This window comes from Talpa occidentalis, unplaced genomic scaffold, assembly GCF_014898055.3.
Source record: "Talpa occidentalis isolate TD23 unplaced genomic scaffold, MPIMG_talOcc4v2.1 talOcc4.2, whole genome shotgun sequence".
Classification (NCBI taxonomy): Eukaryota; Metazoa; Chordata; class Mammalia; order Eulipotyphla; family Talpidae; genus Talpa; species Talpa occidentalis.
In genome coordinates this window covers 18,844,111-18,850,183 of record NW_023602073.1, presented here as the reverse complement: position 1 = coordinate 18,850,183, position 6,073 = coordinate 18,844,111, and positions in this window count along the sequence as shown.

The window sequence follows — 6,073 nt, the reverse complement described above, 5'->3', positions numbered from 1 at the left end:
GTTTTTTTTTTTTCTTGTCTTAGGAGATTCCTGGAATGAGTCCATCTTAAACTGTTGCTGGAGTTCCAGTAAGTGATGAAGACAGACTCTTTCCTGCTGCCATTCAACCCTCACTAATACATGGCTGTTGTGTTCTTGTTGCACAGCTAGTGAGAATATGTTGGTTTTTATTTGAGAGAACGATTGGAGATATGAGTACCTTGCATATATACTTGTATTTTCTTATCATTGGAATGGGGAGTCAAAGTTCATTTTCAAAATGCTGTCTGCAGAGTTGGGGTAAGACCATGCAGGAGAGGGAGAGAGCCAGGATTGCTGAACATACTCTGTTTTACAATTTTGACTGTAAAATCAAACAAAAATTGTATATCATTTTAAAAATTAAAAACTTCACACTATCAAAATGTAATGCAAGTGAAAAGAAAAAGTAACAATTGCATGTTAATTGCTGGCAAAGTCACACAAAGAAGCATTGCAAATGACTAAGCATAACATTTTCTACTGCTTTTCTTTTTGTTTTTCATTTTTTATCTTCTATTTGAAGTCTAACATTTCATTATGACCTTGGTATTTGTTGCTGACAATCAACATGTGTAAATACTACTTTGTCTTTGTCAACTAACAATCTGCCCTTCAGCACACCATTGTCCCCATTTTCCTGACTTATCTCCTCTGCCTCTTCCTGTAACCACTAATTGTCCTATTGTCCCATAGTTGATTTTTGTTTCCTTTAATCCAACTGTTTTTCTCTGCATATGCCACAAAGGTAAAGTCGTATGATATTTGTCTTTGTCTAGCTATTTCTGTTATAGGACAGGGAGAAGGGCAGCCCAAACCCCGCAAACCTGCCTATTCTACATGGGTTCTGCCATCCGCCGCATCAACACAAAACATAGGAGACTTTAATGGGAAGGAACTTTAATAAAACTAGGAAACAATACTGGTAAGGCAAAGAGTCTAGTTTCTAGTCTAGTTTCTAAATGAAGCATCCAGAGTTACCCGTCCCCTCGTGGGTAAAAGTCCATCCAAATGGGATTGGCCCAGAGCAAGGCCCCAAGGCCTGCCACAAGTCTAAAGCATCTTCCAGTGGGGACCCACAGCAAAGGGTCACAAACAACTGGACAAGCCCGGAAGGAAAAGAGCAAAATCAACATCAAGATAAAAGCTGCCATTGTCACCTCCCCATGGGTCTCACCCACATCTGTGTCACCCCGTCCACGACCAAAAGACAAGCGCAGCTTCTTCACGTGTCTCTAGGCTCCATGCGCCTCCTCCAGGTCTCCTGGCTCCATCCTGCTTCTTTCCTCAGTCTCTTCTCCAGCTTCTCCTCTTCCTGCTCAGCTCCCCCCTCCCTTGGGTGGGGCAGGGAACCTGGAACCTCCCCTTTCCTGGGACCACCCTGTTACATTTCCACCTTCCTTACTTCCCTCTAGGCCCATGAAAATTATTGCAAATGCAGCATTTTTTCTTTTTGGTAGTATTTTCACCCACGAGTAGTGTTTTTGTATTTTTTTAAAAAGATTTATTTATTTATGCATACAAGAGGTGTGGTGCAGGCCACAGGTGGTAAGAGTATTCACCAGACACATTGGGGCACAGAACAGGCAGATCGAGTGAAATACACTGCTGTGGGGAGCAGCAGGGAACACCGGTGAGGTCTGCTTTGCCATGTGGGTTGCTCCCTGGCAGGCCAGGGATCCAACTCATGCTGCAGAGGCTGGAAATCCTTCATAGTGCGGTGCTTTAACCCCTTATGCAACCAGGGGCGCCCTGGTTTTTTTATTTTACATTGTAAATACTAACGCTGGGAGAATTCGATGCATGGTATTTCAATTGTTAACTTTTTCAGAAATATTCCATGCTTCTTTCCATAATAGCTACATTCCCACCAACAGGTCTTCATGGTTCCTTCATCTCTACATTCTAATCTACACTTGTTACTTGTCTTTTACATAATGTCTGTTCTCTCAGGTGTGAGGTGGTATCTCCTTGTGTTGCTTTACATTTCTCTGGTAATAAACTATGATGAACATCTTTTCATGAAGCGTAACATTTGATTGCATATTCCTAAGGGTATCTGTGTAAAGACAAAAACAATCACTAAGTTTTCTGAAATGTCTAGCAAAAGCATTATTATATGGCTATATATGATAAAGCAAAGAATTACTTATGCCCGTGAAAGTAACCTAGATTTTCAGTATAAAGGAAGACATAAAACAAGATTTAAAATATAAAGAAATAGTTGTTGAAGGCAAAGTTAACAAAGTTATAGATGAAAAGGATAAGTATGAAAGGCTGTAGATAAAATTTCTGTAATATTTTACTTCAGTTGGATAGTTTGGTAGAAGTCATGACATATTTCTGTTTTTCTAAATGATATCTGTATAGATACTACCTCTGTCCACTCTAAAGGTCTAGAAGAACTGACATCTCGATAGAGCCCAGATTATGCTTTTTAAATCGTTGCTCATGAAGGTGATTAGACTGGATCTGAAATAGCGGTGCAAGCCAGGGATAGGGCAGGAAATCTGGGGGACCTTGCTGTACCTAACAGTGGGCAAACTGTCAAAGACACTGAGGACCTGTCCAGGTAGCACAGGAGTCATCTGGAAGGGACCACCACTGGCCAAAGTGAGTTCGTGTCAGCACTTCTTTGGTGCACGCTATATTCAGGGCCATCAAACCCTTGATGAGCAAGTGTTTCTTTATGGAAGCTGTGCAGCTAAACATGAGGAGTGGTAGATTTAGAATATCACCATTTTGCAAAATCCCCAAAATAAGCGGTAATCTGCACATTGTCATCTCTCAATTCTTCACTCTAAGGGGAAGGCTTGGTGAAGTTTTCTTTTCCGGAGTTGGCAAGTGAGAGAAAGTGCTTCTGATAAAGGGAAAGGCAAAGAGATTAAACGTTGCACCATGCACAGCCTAAGCTTTCTGAAAGAGGAGGTAAGAAACCTCACTTGCTGTCATCATTACTGAACTTTGTCATGAGTCTGGCTTCCTCCATGAACTCTTGTGAATGATTCTATGAATTGATGCAACTTCCTTGCTTTTTAATGGCTGCATATTGTTTCCCTCAAGAAATGCATTCCCTTGCTGTGCTAATTGCTCAGTATCCCAATACAAGAAACTTTGCCAGAGCCTACTTGGCTGTCCTAAGATGCTCTCAGACCAGTGAATGACATCAGCATATGCCCCAATCCTTCATCCTTCACCCCTGCCTCTCCCAGGACCACCTGTATTTAGGCCTCATCCTGGCTTACCGGAGCTGAATTTTATAGGAACATGCAAGAGCTTGTCTCCTCAGGGTGAAAGGAAAATTTTCTCCTCACCAATTGTGGCTCAGATTCTACTTGCTCTTCTCACTGTCTATTAAAGGGTATTTTTCACGTTTCTGAATATTTTTATATGAACTCCATGTCTCCACTTCCAACCCCTTTCTTTTCTTCTATGCTATGAAAAGATTATTCCAACATTAACCCTTTTGTTATACCCTCCCACATCTCTTCCATGGCCAGTGTATAACCTAAGTTTTATTAGTTATTACCAAATATTTTTCAAAGGCACACTCACATGGTAATCCAAAAATAGAAAATGAATAAAAGTCATTTTAATTTGCATAAAGTAGGAGTACACTAAATCTGTGTTCATCAAATTCTTAATAAGATCACCTAAATGTATAAATTATATCTTTCTCTATTAGGACACATGTATGGCTACATATATCTCTCCAAATATTCCCCTGCATATCTGGTTTTTATCAGAATAAAACCATAAGGTTATTTTAGAATTCAAATAAAATAAACCATTTTAATATGCATACATTTGAGACATTTTAGATCTCCAATACCAAAGAAATTGTATAATTACAAATCAAATTATTTCTTTTTCCCCAAAGATTTATTTTTATACAAGAGCTAGTGTAAAGGACAGAGATGCTGGAGGGTGAGCAGGGAGCAGAACAGGCAGACTCAACACTGATGATAAAGAACTTATCACAAAATCTACAAAAAGCTGATGAGACTCAACAAAAACAGGTACATAATTCAGTCAAAAAATGGGCAGAAGTGCTAAAAAGAAACTTCTCCAAATTATTAGAGCATCAGAAGTAGTCGCTTCAGAGCATTTGAAACAATTCTCTATGTTGATAACATTAAGAAAGCTCAATCTCTGAAGTGCAGAGTCTGGTATACAGAAGGGGCCTGTTAGGATGCAGGCCTTCTCGATTTTTTGATGTAGGTCTGGTTATAAGCATGTGAAGCTACTCATATAACTCATTGTGATGTTCATTTATGTTTGTGGCTAAACATGCCACTGTTCTAGAAGTTTATGTCCTGCAGTCACGGTGCAGACTTAGATTGGCTTGACAAGTGTGCAGTCCAGACCCTGAGAAGTGTTCTGGGGCCCCTATACCATTACAGATATGGCTTCTTCCTCGCCTGTCATTAAACAGTTGGGCAGCTGATTTTGACATTCATCACTGCCCAACAATGCAGACTCCATGAAAATGCCTCTGTGATAACTCCACATCACCTTCCCTTCTGAATGTCAGGGGACCCTTCCCCGGGTCTAACAGTTCTGAAGTTCCAGTTTCATTCACTCATCAAAGAAACTAATTTTAAAAAATGACTAGGCTTTTTAAAAAATGAACCCATTTTATTCATTTCAGTCTTCATGAAATAAGGATTTTATGTTTATGACTTCATTGCATACTGTGCCTGGCACATAATGGACTCCCAAGAAATATCTGGGGACATAATTGTTGTTGCAGTGATTCTATGAGGTGCCGCAGGAATCTCCAGGATTCTCTGAAGCTCCCTTGGGGTTGGAGCCTGTCCACTTGCTGGAGCTTGTGTCCCTGAGCTCAGCATGCTCTCAGGACTTTGGAGCAGAGGCACCCGGAAAAAGGGAGCATTTCATAAATAACCACATCCAGCTGTTTGGTATACTCCCCACCCACACAGCACTGCTCTGCTGGCCCTCGAAAAGAATACTAATTTTTTTTTTCTTTCTGGCTTATTTCACTGAGCATGATCCCTTCCAGCTCCATCCATGTTGCTGCAAATGGCATGAGTTTATCTTTTTTGATTGCTGAGTAATATTCCATGGTGTATATGTACCACATCTTCTTGATCCAGTCATCTGTTTTGGGGCATTTGGGTTTTTTCCATAGCTTACCTATTGTAAATAGTGCTGCAGTAAACATAGGGGTGCAGGTGTCCTTTTGAATTAATGTTTTTGTGTTCTTTGGGTAGATCCCTAGGAGTGGAATTGCTGGATAGTATGGATGCTCCATTTCTAGTAGTTTGAGAGACCTCCTTACAGCGTTCCATGGTGGTTGCACCAGTCTGCACTCCCACCAGCAGTGTACCAGATGGTCTCGCTTATACCAGGGATGGAGAGGATCCAAATATGGGATCAGGAGAAAAAACTATAATAAAGTAAAAATCAAATTCAGAGACATATTGGAGGAGAGGAGATAGGAGTAAGATCAAAACAGGGGTGGGAAGAGCCTAAGGGACCATGGTGATAGTTCATGGGTGAATGGGTGGTCGGAATTTCACAGGGACTATACCCAAGATGAAAATGCATACATTGTACAAAAATGAAAAATGATGGAAAAATTATATAAAAATTTTTAAAATGCTCATGTTGACTCTTCCATGGAGATTGTATTCTCAGACATGGAATCTGAGCACTCCTAGAGGCATCTAATAAACCTGCACTGACTCTGATCTTTTCTTGGGAAAGGTGAGTCCACACCTCTGATTCACACCCACTCTGACCTGTTGAATTAGCCCCTGGAAATGTGCATTCTGTACAGTAAACTTCACTTATTTCTGCTTTTGTCTTTGTTATATTTTCACTTCATCTGTGCTTTGGTTTTCTGGTTATCGTTCTTGTTTCTTAGACATTTAGGTTATTGATGTCAACCTCTCTTCTTTTCTAAGACAAGCATTTAATGCTACACATTTCATTGCGAGTCATTCCATTATGGATATCTTCCATTTTCATTGAATTAAGTTGAAAATATTAGCAACATTTCCTTTCAGACTCTTTTTGTCCCCCCTTG